Raw genomic sequence first — 13,334 nt, 5'->3', positions numbered from 1 at the left:
AGAAAGTTGGCCCAAACCACTAAGGGCTGTCAGATTGGATCACTGCACTGTAAGACCTCCAAGGAAAAGCTGCCTCAGTGACCTGCCCCCCAGGGCCTATCATCTGTTACTTCACAGGCTCTTTGGTTCTCATTCATGACTCTGGACAATGATATTTGCTTCCCTGGCTCTGGGATGGCCCACCTCTGTACCCCGCAGTTGACACTGAGTCTCCCTTAACACTGCCTTGCCCCTCTGACCAGGACACTTGTTGACTATGCTTCCCCAACAATCCCTGGTGCAGCTCTGGTTTCTGACTCCCCTCACACTGTCTCACAGTGGTGTGTGACTCAGGGGGATATTTCTCCCATTCCCTATAAAGAAAAAGTCCAATAGCCCTAGAATCTGAAAGTCCTTCCAGGTATCTAGCCTCCATCCTCACTGCTTTTGTCTTATGTCCTTTTTTCTAATGCTCTCCACCTGGACCAAATGGGGCCTCTGATCGCCCTTTCATTTCTTCCTCTCTACCCTGTTTCTTCCCCTTATCAGTGCTCTCCTCTTCTTTGTCCTTCTGTTTCTCCCATACTTTCTTCGCTCCCGCCCTGAGTGCCCTCTCCCCTGCTCTCGCCTCATTCAATCATTCGCCTCACAGTTAGTTTGGGGGAGTGTACATGAAACTCTTGCTGACTCTGGTGAAGTTCCTTTTCTGTCTTCAACCTGGGGAGGCCAGAAATTAACTCGATGTCCCCAGAATCTCCCAGTGCTCCCCCTCAGACACCTCCAGGCCCTCCCCACATTGTCATGCCGCTGCGCCCTGCTATCCTCACGCCATCCTGACCTCCCCAAGGAGACCAGTCCCTCAGGAGACAAGCGCCTTCTCCTCCACAGTGACTGCCCTCCTGTTCCCCCGCCTCACACATTTCATACGTGCACACGCACATACACAGGTGCACACATGCACACACGTGCACGCTGCTCCTTAAGTGATGGTGAGGGCAGTCGCCAAGTGATCCATAGTTGCCTTTTCTTCTGCTGCTACGGTAAAATATGGACAGCAGGAACCACAGGAGAAATGAGGCATGAAAATTAATCTGCTTTACAATCCTCATGAATATTTAAAAGCCGATGAATATGTAACTACATTTCTTTTCTCCTCCATTAGTGTCTGCTTTTGAGTTACTCTGCAGCTCTCTTTGGTTCCTTTGGGGGCTGGTTGGCTAGACTGATTTTTAAATTGGTTTTACAGGTGCCCATGGCTCTTGGGTTCCCTCCACCTCCAATCCTGAGAAGAGGACTTGTCCACTTAAAATTCCCCAGGAAGGCCTGGCAAAGAGAGAATGAAATAGAAGAAACCGCCTTCTACTCTTACACTGCAGGAGCCCAGAGAGAAGGGCTGAGAGAAGACACATTGCAGTGAGACTCACAGAGTAGATAGACCTTTTTAAGGATAAACCACCTCCTTCTGTGAGCCTCACTTTCTCCTTAAAGACCCTCACTCCCTAGTCATTATGGGTCTTTCAGGTCCTAGTCCAGGGTGGCCTTGAGAAACCAAGAAATTAGGCAGCAAAATGTTACTTTCTTCCTACTGAGAGGAATCCAGTATTGAGCTAACTCTCTGATCCTTTACAGCCATCTCTTGGCCCGTTGAACCAGTCACTCCATCTAGAGCCACCCTCTGGAGCATCCGGGTCACTTCCCCACCACTCCCACCACTCCCTCTTCCCTACACTCCTCTTTGGCTACTCTGGGAACCTGCTTCCCATCCTCTCCAACCATCTGAACTGGGCTGGGGGAGGGAAGCCTGCTCACCCACCTACCCACAGCCATCAATCACCCCAGAGCAGAGCAGAAGGAGCAGCAGGGCATCATGCCAGAGCAGCAACATTTTTCCTGGAGCCTGAGGCAGAATTCAGCACTGAACTGGTATCCTGTAGCGGGAAGGCTGGGTCCTGGCTGGGCAGGAAGGCGCCATGGGGTGGGCCAATGAGCTGTGGGAGTTATCCATGCTGCCAAGTTCCAGAACACAGCCCAGCCTGGCCTCAGGGCTGGGGTCAGAATGTGTGGAAGGTCCTAAAGCCCCACAGCCATCCAGAGAATTCTGGATTCCACAGCCAGCACCTGGAATTCCAAGTGAGAACAGGATAGTGCTAAATCCCAGGGTATTCACCCCCACGCCTGTTGTCAGTCTCTCCAACCAATCCTCATTCTACACAAAACCTTGCAAAGCATTTCATACTCTGTTTGGATTTTATTTCTTCCCTTCTAATGATTCTCAGGGGCTCCTTAATTTCTAGCTTATCAAATTCACATCTGACCTAGTACCCTAACCATCAGCGATACCGGCCCCTTCTCACCTAAGCCCCCCACCGAGAGGCCCAGCCACGCTGATATGCTCACCACCCAATCCTTTTACCCCTTTGCCTCAGGCCCTCCATTTTGCCTCTGGTGTCCCCGTCCTTTTGTTCCCTCAAGATTCTGCTTAGAACTGTTTCCTTTGGGAAGCCTTCCCTGGTTTACCCCGTCTCTACTAAATGATTCTGTCATCATTTCTGGGCTCTCATTTTTTTGGTGCATAATCTGCAAGGTGCTCATTGGCATTTCCTTCACGTGTGCGATGCATGGAAAGGGCTACTTGTCACGCAGCGTCTTTTAAACCAGATAGGTGCACACAGATAGAAACCAGTGTCATAGCCTCCGAGACCAGCACAGCAGCAGAATCGTGTCTGTGTGGAAACACTCACATGCTCATCTCACTTGCCTTCAGATCAGCCTCACTCCATCTCTGGTGAATGACCTGTCCTGCTGCAGGAGCGTCGGGGACCAGGGACTCTATCCCCTTTCAACCCCTCCTTTCATCCCCCATGCTGGGACCACACACAGGGTCTCTGGAGTGCCACAGGGCTAAGGACTTGGCTGTAACAGAGGGGTTGCCCAACTCGGAGACAGAGAAGTCCTAAGCAGCCTGTCAGGAAACCAGTGTCTGGTCCTGGCTCTGCCATCTTGACCAAGCTGCTTATGCATCCCAGGTTCTTCAGCATCCAAATAGGGATAAAGATCTGTCTCTACATCAAAGGATCATGGTGAAAATGCTCTGAAAAGTATTAGGTATCTCTGCTACTACAATAATAAACGGTAAATTTTTATAATAATTATTGCCATACGTGTGTGACATCTCCCAGATCCCTCCCTTTGGAGGGGTCCTCTGGCCGAGCCCCTTCTTGCTGTCCTTCCCCTGGCCCAGGGGGGCACAGGGAGGCCCAGCTGGATGAGTGCCCCTTGGGATCAGCAGCTCGTTGTGCAGGCTGGGTTTGCCAAGGAGCAGCACCACCTTCAGCTCCCTGGCGCCTCTGTCTGGCTCCCCAGCTGTCTCGGCAGCAGGAACAACAGTGTACCTTGTCAGACACGCCCTGCGTCTCCACCAAACAAGCTTTAAGCATAATTACCCACTGGAGAAGTGTGTAGGCCCCACCCTTATCATAGAGCTGCTGTCCCCTCTGGATTGTCACTGCTACACCGCAGAAGGCTGAGCTGCCTTAGACCAAAGAAACAGAAGCAGTTCTCTAGCTAAGCAGGGTTGGGGAGAGTCAGGTCTTAGAGGGGAGCCCCCAGGCCCTGGCTGTGAGTAGGTGAGAGGCCTCCAGAGGAAGCCTGGAGGGAAGGAATTCCACAGGCTCAAGCAAATGCTGAATCTGGCTTCTTTCCTTCCTTTCATCACCCTACAAATTAGCCCCCAACTGCCCATCTTTAGGCTCCCTGGAGATGCACCCACCCTAGGATCCCCAACCCCTGCCTGTGGCTCCTCTGCGCAGGCCTGGGGGGCCCCTTGTTGGCCTTGTCCTACCCCACTGCCATACTGCCCCCAGGGGTTGAGGTGTCATCTATGACTCAGGTGTGCTACCAGCAGCAACCCAGGCATGTGGCAACACATGGAGGGGCAGACAGGCTGTTAGGTGGGACCCACTCCCCAGAACCAGGTGCAGGGCAGAGCAAGAGAGTTGTCACTTCCTACCTCCCTCCCCTTCCAACCACATGCCTTCCCCAGGGAAACTACTCCCAAATAACCCTTTGGGAAAATGTGTTCCTGTCCCCCGCGCCCCCTACACACACACATAAACACACATCTCCCCAGACTGTTCCGTGATTGCTTTACACCACAAACATCATTTTGCCTACCTTCTGGGGACTCTATCCACAAGGAAAATGACCCAATCTTCTGGGTCCAGCAGAAGATTACATGCCTTCTTCATGTACCTGTCTCTAGACAGTAACTATTTCTAGAAAGAGGTGGGGAAACTGAGCCCTGGGCTGGGCACTGTACTCCCCCAACTCAGGGGGAGGAGGGCATAGGTCAGAGGGTGAGAGAGAAGCAGAGGGTTTGGGGTCCTTGGGATGCAGTCCCTCCCGCTGAGCTGTCACGGCAGCAGGGGCACCTGAGATGACCACTGTTTGTCCCAGGGGTTTCACCCTGTGGGAGCAGAGGCTCTGAAGAAGGCTGGTTCTGGTTTTCCTCTTGCTGTGTGTGTGGAATAACCTTCAGGGGAGAACCAAGTCCACCCCCATTCTCCTGCCCCACACACCTCCTCAATTCCTACCTTCTGCCAGGCTGAGCCCAAGGCAGAGCCTGCAGGGCCATGCTGTCCTCTGCTGATCCCGGTGTGGCTTCTTCCAAACAGTCCAAGCCTGTGCTGGAACTCCAGTTCCCTGCCCTCAGGGATACCCTGCCTGGTGCCATATCAGGGCTTCTAAGGAATTATACTCCAAATCTAACCCCAGACTGACACTCAAGCCAGATACTTCTCTCCAGGATTCTAGGACATCCACACCAAGGGCTGTGTCCCTCCCCTTGACTCCTGAATCCTGACTCTTATTCCAGCCCCTTCCCCACTACAGTTCAGCTCCTACAGGAGTGACAGCTCTATGGGTAGGATGCATTGAGACAAAAGGGACTGTGATTAACCAGCTGTCAATATCTCTTAAAGGCCTATTTTCTCAAAAGCTGGCAGGTCCCTCCAGTTCCTCTTTCCTCCCTGAGCCAAGCAGAGATCCCCAGGGCAGCTCTAGCTTCCCTCTTTCTCTCTCCTACCCTTTCTGCTCCAGCTATATCAGCCAGATGGATTATGTCTTATTTCTCTTAGATTTGGCTGCAGGAACCAAACAGCATTTAAGGCCACTGATTGTTCAAAAGGCCAAGTGTATAATGTACCAGAAAATTAGTTTGGAGTGCTCAGCAGGAGAGCAGCTCAGCTCTGGCCTCAGATTTACTCTGCTGTGGAGGGCTTGGAGGTGGGGTAGGCATGGGGGCCAGGGTCCCTTTCGGTGTTGCCAGGAAGTTCTAGGAGGCCATCCTCTCCTCATAGCCACACTGGGGCCTTCTTACCAGCTAGTTTACCCAGGTGAGCTGCATTACAGCAGTACCCTTTCTTCATTTCAGCCCTTCCCACTCATTTTCCCCAACACACACACACAGTACACTCACATTACACACACAGTATTTTTTTTAATGCCTACATATATGCATGCAGATGAGACTGCCCCATACTCACTGACAGGGGCATGTCACACACACTCACCTATGTACATGGGAGTCTAGATAAAAGGTTTTTCCTTTGCCTGAACAATCTGGTGCTGAGAAGAGTGTCTGACACAAAATTGGTGACATTTATTGGCTCAGTCAAAATTGCTTTTGGCTAAATGGTCGCAGAACCATGGACAGCTCCTGTCCCTCTGTTCTCTCTCTGCAATCAGTGAGTTCACCTGACGAAAAACAGCTCCCGCTCACAGCCAAATAGAGTCACTAATAAGTTGGTAATCATAGTAATGGCTTTCATTTTTGAGCACCTATTCTGCACCAGTCACAAGCCAATTATTTTTATGAATTATCTCTTTGGTCCTCACAACCTCCCAAGATGTATTATAGTTATTATTATTCCCACTCTACAGATGACAAAACTGAAGCTCATAAAGCTCAAAGTTTTCACTGAGCTTGTCTAAAATAACAGGGGCAAGGGCACCTAACTCCAGGGGCTCCTATTGAATTGTACCTACTTCATATGACAACCCAACTTCACCAGATGGGTTCTCCCTGAAAGCAGAGAAGAAAAGATTGACATGTACCAACCCACAGCAGCAATTCCTCAGTGTCAGCCCATCACACATTTCCCATCTCTACCACAACCATCCCCAGCTGAACTGATGGAGACAGGAATGTGTTCTGATTGGTTCATCAAAAAGTGAGTGAGTATTCCTGAAACCTGAAAATCAAGGTCTAACAGAGCCAAAGTCATGGAAATCTTGCAAAGGGGACACTAGAGAGGCTCAAAGGAGTGTGTGGAATTGAGATAATGTCAACAGAGAATGGGATGTTACACAGACTCACCAGATTTAAAGAAAGGAGTATAATCAGAACATTGCCAGAAGCAACTGTCCAGCTCCCGCCTCTTCCCGCCCTGGGGCCAGTGAAAATATTGAAAAAAGTAAAAGATTCAGTTGTTGAAAGAAGGGGATGATTAACAATGAGAATGATGTCTGAAAAGTTCAGCTAAGGCAAAGAAACAGAGTCCTATAAGAAAACAGGAAATTGTTTTGTAAAAGGTTGACACTCTTTTGTCTTCCAGATAAAGTCAGAATAGGCAACACCTTTGGCAGGAATGTGTTAAATGATAAACCATTGATGACCCAGCTGACAGGAGATCAGAGAGCCAACATACCTTCCAGGGGAACTACAACTCCCCAGACTTAAAAAGTGGCTCAAAATCATGAGGAAAGATCATGAGGTCACTTGGTTTTGAGCATCAGTGCTCACCTGCCCCATTCCTTCTCCCCCATCAAATAACAAATCAAACCTCATTTCATATGTCAAGATTCTGAAACATTTGAGGTATCTTCTGTACAGCACAAAAGGTGGGACCTGTGGAATAATGAGTGTCTATACTACAGTTCACTGAGAAATGTATTAAAAGATTTTTGACCCAAAGCAGAATCGCCTATTTTATTTATTTTTTTTTTTATTTTTTTAATTAAAGTTTATTGGGGTGACAATTGTTAGTAAAGTTACATAGATTTCAGGTGTACAATTCTGTATCACATCATCTATAAATCCCATTGTGTGTTCACCACCCAGAGTCAGTTCTCCTTCCATCACCATACATTTGATCCCCCTTTACCCTCATCTCCCACCCTCCTCCCCCCTTACCCTCTGGGAACCACTAAACTATTGTCTGTGTCAGAATCGCCTATTTTAGTGCCTCACCTTATTCTCCAGACTTGAATCCAAATGACTTTGGGCTATTTCCAAAGATACAGTTCACCCTAAAAAGATAAATGTTCACCATATGCCTTAGACTTCTAAAGGAAAGTTCCAAAGGTGCTTTGAAAATGTGACATGATTGGACTACCTATCAGACTTTCCGAGTGGACTACATTGAAGAGAACAACCTGCACTTGTATATAAAAGACTTGACGTGTGAGGAAAAAAACTTGGTCTAGATTTTTTCTTGTCATATCAGCAGGTAGCTACTAGCAGTGAATTGGAGTCCTTTCTTATGTTAATTGATCATTACCGTTAGCCCTAACTGGGTGAGAAGACAAGGATGGTTTGGTGAAGTGGGTGTTGACTTCTACTTGGAGTCAGGAGACCTAGGTTCGATTCTGGCTCTTCCTTGGACTACCTGTGTGACCAAGGACCTGCACCACTTTGAGCCTCAGTTGTTTTCATTTACAAAACTGTACCAGTAATTCCCACTTCTTGGGATTGTGATGCTGGCTAAATGAGAGTGCAATTAATACATGTTAGTTTAATACATATGAGTTGATTCTTTTGTGGGAAGGGATGAGGCAACCACAGGTCCTGGATAAAGGCCTGGGAGTCGTCCCGAGGCCTAGAGAGAACAAGGGTGAAGATGGACATTGAGGAGATAAAGAAAAAAGGCACGAATGTAGGGTGGGGTGTGGGGGCAGATGGGCATGAACCTAAGAGACAAACTAACCCTCCATAAATACTTTGTCTGGGGTTGGGTCTTACCACAGGGATCAGGAAGGAGGAAAGGTTTCACCACCTGTCAAAATTAATCTGGGACCTGAACTCAGCTGGAAAAAGAAAGCAAAGTGTTCGCAGAAAGAAAGATCTTCATTATCCTAGTAAAGAGTTCGAATTGGCTTACGTTACAGCAAACAGAGGCAGTTAGATAAGAGGAAGAACTTTCAGATGCATTAAATCCTTAAACAGGCTGCTGAAAGAGGCTCTAGAAGTCTGACAGCAATTATCCAGAGATAGGGGACTGAATGAGATGACTAGTGACGTACCAGTTCTTCCATCTCTGAAACTCAATACATCCAGGTCTCTCTTAAGAGCAGTTCTCCAGCATTGGGAGGGACCTCTGCAAAGCCCCAGGAAAACCAGTATGGAAATTTAGTGGTGAGCAGCTATGCTAATGAGTGTGAAGAATAACAGTGGCTTCTTAATGAAGCCCTTAATGAAGACTCATTTCAGGTTTTATTAACGTAGAGGAAAAGCAAACACTCTCTCCCCAGCTTTCAGAGAACAGACAGAATAAAGAGCAGCCCCAAACATGATTCTGATCCTATTTCCTGGATCCTGTTTGGGATACCATAATAGGTTCTGGAAAGTGGGGTAGGAAGGACAGGCTCAGAGCCCTGAAACCTTTCTTTATGCTTTGGACAATCTATTTGGACATCCAGATCCCACATTCTTGGCAGAGATTTCCAGCTGGGATCAGCCCTGCAATTTATGAACAAGCTGCAAATAAGAACACAAAGGAGGCCCATACCCAATATGGTGGTGGTGATTTTAACAAAGAGACACATTCCATTAAATAGTTAATTGGAATACAATCCCACCAAATCTCTTCCACAATAAGAGACTAAAACACACAGCTCTCTAGGATTTATCCAATGTTGTTCACTTATTACCACGTGTATGCATATAGTTATCGTTGGCTTTAAATGCAGCAAAAGGGATTCAGGTTAGACCTAGAAATTCAAAACTTTAAAACAAATGAGAAACAAGAACTCATAGACACAGACAATAGTTTAGTGGTTACCAGAGGGTAAGGGGGGTGGGGGGTAAGAGATGAGGGTAAGGGGGATCAAATATATGGTGATGGAAGGAGAACTGACTCCGGGTGGTGAACACACAATGGGATTTATAGATGATGTACTACAGAATTGTACACCTGAAATCTATGTAATTTTACTAACAATTGTCACCCCAATAAATTAAAAAAAAAACTTATAGAAGGCCTTGGAGATCATCTAATCGAAGCCCCTGTTTTACGAGGAAACTGAGGCCCAAATAAATTCGAAACTTATTTAAAAATCAAACGGCCAGTTATGGCTCAGCCAAAATCCAGGACATTCATGTCACCAGCCTTTGCCCTTCTGGCTTTCCTTGCTCAGAGCTGCATAACCTGGCCAACTGGCCATCCTTGGGCCTGGGCTGGCAGGAGCAAGATGGTATCTGGGGGGTGGGGGCTGGTGCATGTCTGGGCTGGGATTTTGAGTTGTCTCTAAAGCCCAAATACTAGCCCAGGATGCAGCTCAGGGATTGCCTTTTGCTCATTTAGATGTTCAAAACCTCTTTGTTGATGAAATAGGAGATCCCTACTTTGTAGGTTATTGACACCCTAAACTCAAATGGGAAACCTCAACAGAGGGATGAAAATCATCCCCAAATAGCCCCACTGTTATGCCAGCCCTACCTGCAACCCCTTTGCCAATAGCTAATACACAACTACTGCAGTCATAAGATGAATGGCCCGAGAGTCTATGAAGTAAGGGGAGGGAGCACTTTTTTCCCATTAGCCTGAAGTCTCCAGGATGGGGACTGTCTCTGCTGAGTGCTCCTAGAGACCAGGACAGAGAGGAGGCAGTCCCTGCCTGGAAGGACCCAGCCTGATGGGGAACAGCCCACCACAGCCCATCACATGCACGCAAGGATAACAGTGCAGTTGCTGAGTGCTGTGTGCCCGGCATCATACGAGGTGCCTAACCCAAGTTACTTCTCATTTAATTCTCAGAACATCACTATAAAGTAGGTTTTATTTTGTCTCTTTTGCCAGAAAAGAAGAATGAGACACAAATGGAATAAGACACAAATGGCTTAAGTCAATTGCCCAAGGTCACACAGCAAGAAATGGGTGGAACCAGGAGATGAAACCCAGCTCTACTTCCAGTCACACACAAGGACCTGTAGCAAACTGAACACCTCACTGCCTGATGGACAAGAGGACACTGAGCATTTTGAAAGTCATTGCAGGGAGAAAATTGTGGAAGGTCTCCCAGACAACGTTCCCTGGGACTTTTGCGAAAAGTGAGGGGTAGCTGGGAGAACCTCATTAATAGGTGGCAGACCTATCAGAAAAGAAGCTGACATTTATTGAGCAACTGCTATGTGTGTTGGGCTCTATGCCATGTGCCTCACTATACAATCTCATCAAATTCTCACAACAATTTTCTGAGATCAGCATTTGGAGCTTAAATAGATTCAGGTTCAGAGAGGACAAGTGACTTTCCCAGGGTCACACAGCTAGCAAATGATAGATTTGGGATCTGAGCCTAGACCTGTATGGTTCCAGTAGGAGAGGACAAAACCAATGACTTGACCAGAGGGCACAATAGGTGCTGGGGAGTAGATACAAAATAGAGGCAACCTATGGGGACATCTTTCCTAGATAAGAGAAGCTTATTTTAAGCATCTTGGTTCTGAAAAGGCTGGAGAAGGGGCCAGGTATGCCTTGACCCATAGGCATTTTTCTGTGCTGGATCCATCCCTCCTCCCCCAGGAGGATCCATGAAGACGGCAAAGGAACACATTGATAAGATGCCATTTATATGCAAGGGGGTACGGGGGATCAAATATATGGTGATGGAAGGAGAACTGACTCCGGGTGGTGAACACACAATGGGATTTATAGATGATGTAATACACAATTGTACACCTGAAATCTATGTAACTTTACTAACAATTGTCACCCCAATAAATTAAATTAATAAATAAATAAATATGCAAGGGGACTGCACAGCTTTTAAGCACCACCATGGCCACTTTAATCTGTTTTTCCAGAGAGGTTTACGCCCCGTTGCTCACATGACCGCAGCACGGCACTGCTGGCCAGAGACTACTGTCAGCTGCTCGTGAGGCCTCACAGGTCAGCTGCAGTCGACAACAGGGGCTTTCAAGGCAGACAGAACAAAGTTCAAACCTGGTTTCGCCAGCTCGAAATCTGTTTCCTCATCTCTTAAGCAGAATTAACCCTGTTTGCTGCCTAATGTTGTCATAGCATTAAAGAGCTTGTCACCAGCAGGTCTCCAAGGCCTTCATTGTTCCCTTCTCCAAACCGAATCACCCCTTCTCCACACCAGCCATTTCACCTTCAAATGGGGAAGAGTTTGTATCACCTGGGGCTCTACTCTGTGTCCAGATCAACCAGTCCTTGGCTGAGAGGAGAGAAGCTGGAGAGAGTTTCATCTCGGGGAGGAGCCAGAGGAGGGTGATCTGGGAAGAGTGGGAAGTAGGGAGGCAGCCCAGCAGATCCTGGAGGCAGAGGGACCCCAGGGCCCCTGAGACTAAGTAGGTCCATACCAGGAATCGGATCCCCTCTGCATCAGGGGAAACTGGGAAGAGCCTCCTTCTTCACTGGACCCTTGGTGGGGAAACTGAGGCACAAGGGTAAATAAGAAGCTTCCCTTCTTCAGGGGTCTAAAAGGAATCAGTGACCAAGGATTAAAGTGCCCAAGCTCCATCCACACATGCAAGTTCTCAGTGTGCTTTGAAGGAACACTATGCCATGGCGATGCCATCAAGCCCAGGCAGCAGCTCTGCCTCCTGAGCCCAGCACTTCCCAAGAGATAAAGCCCATCCTCCTCCTCTGAAGCCACTCTGGCCTCTGCAGGCCCCAGACCCTGAGCTTTCTCACTTCTGAGTCTTTTTTCACAGTGGTCCCTTCTCAATGTCACCTTCTCTCTTCCTCACCACCTACCTACATCTCCCCAGCTTTTGAGGGTCACCTCCTCTGTGAACCTAGGTACTCTAGTAGGACAGTTCTTCTCACTCCTCCCACCTCCTATGGATCTTTGTGTCTCCCCCATTTCTGCTCTGAGCACACAAAGCCTGTGTGAAAGGAGTTTTTCTCCCCCATTCCCCAGAGCCTTGAATGGCAGGGCTGGGACTAGTTCTCCCTGTGTCCTCAGCACTCAGCCCAGAGCCTGGCCAATCACAGGTGCCTGGGCTGAAGAAGCCCTGTTCTTTCTTTTTTCTCCCCTTCTTCCTGGGTGTTAGAGATTGGGTCTACAGAAGCTGTAAAGATGGCTGACCCAGGTCGAACTTGAGTGATGCCCTTGGCTGGGAAGTGAGAGACTGGCCCAAAGACTGTTCCTGTGATAAGAGGAAGATTTCTTTGCCCTTTACCTCTCAATTGTATGCTTTTAAAGGGACGTCACCTTCTTATTAGCTCCCTCCTTCTTCCTGCCAATTTTAAGACAACATCTACCTCCTCTGGAGCTCCCTCTCTGGGCAAGCCCACCTGTCCCCACTCCCCTCCCACTCCCACTCCAGCCCTGTAGCAAGGATCGTAATTAGGCCTTTCCTCAGGACGGCTCCCCGTCCATGCAGTTGGACTGCCCATCCAGCAGGGGATAATTTATGGAAATGGGTAAAGGTGCTTTAAATTATTCAATTTAAATGTAAATAGGGGGGATGGTTTCTCTGAATAAATTGTCTTATTTATGTTCATCCAACTCCCCTCCCAGGGAAATATGGGACAGTTTGGAGCTGTCTGGAGCACAGAACACTTCACTTCTCTTTAAGGAACATGGGACCTGCCCATGCCCCTGGGTGTAGTGATTTGGAGACAAACGTCCCTCACAGCTGCGGTCCTAGCTGGGGTCAAGGACATGCCAAGTGCTCAGGAGGTAAGGTTTCACCCCACCCCACTCTGGGAGAACTGGGGCCAGGCCTAGGCATGCATGTAGGCAGAAAGCAACTCCTCCATCTCTGTTGGGGAGTGACAATGGGGCAGGGGGTTCTGCCCTTCTCCCCTTCTACCCAAGGTCGCCTTCTAACTGAGTCCCCAGCAGTGGGGAGCTTTGCCCTGATAAAGTCCTTCAGGCTGTGAGATGCTGGCTGTGGGCCATGTATTCTAAAAGCATTGCTATCCGAAACAGTTTTCCCTAGACACAGGGCTGCCCTGAAAGGAGAGACCTTCCTTGATACACCTCAGGCACTGTCATATGCACCAATAGGTAAGGAGAGAGGTTATTCTTTGGCCCCCTCAGCACCACACAGATGCCAGCACAGCCACCTCTTGGGATTGGGCCACCATTACACATGAGCAACTAGT

At 48.3% G+C, this 13,334-nt stretch overlaps 1 long non-coding RNA gene across 1 annotated transcript in view; it reads right to left on the bottom strand.

Moving 5' to 3' along the window:
- Positions 1-1,793: 1,793 nt before the first annotated feature.
- LOC117031262 (uncharacterized) overlaps positions 1,794-13,334 on the bottom strand; it is a 175,523-nt gene continuing 163,982 nt past the window's right edge. Inside the window, exon 4 of the long non-coding RNA XR_004424490.1 lies at positions 1,794-2,097. This is a non-coding gene — a long non-coding RNA (uncharacterized LOC117031262). The remainder of the gene's footprint in view (positions 2,098-13,334) is intronic.

Source organism: Rhinolophus ferrumequinum, chromosome 11 (assembly GCF_004115265.2).
Source record: "Rhinolophus ferrumequinum isolate MPI-CBG mRhiFer1 chromosome 11, mRhiFer1_v1.p, whole genome shotgun sequence".
Lineage (NCBI taxonomy): Eukaryota > Metazoa > Chordata > Mammalia > Chiroptera > Rhinolophidae > Rhinolophus > Rhinolophus ferrumequinum.
The sequence above is the reverse complement of the archived record's forward strand: the minus strand, read 5'-3'. Positions and strand labels throughout refer to the sequence as shown.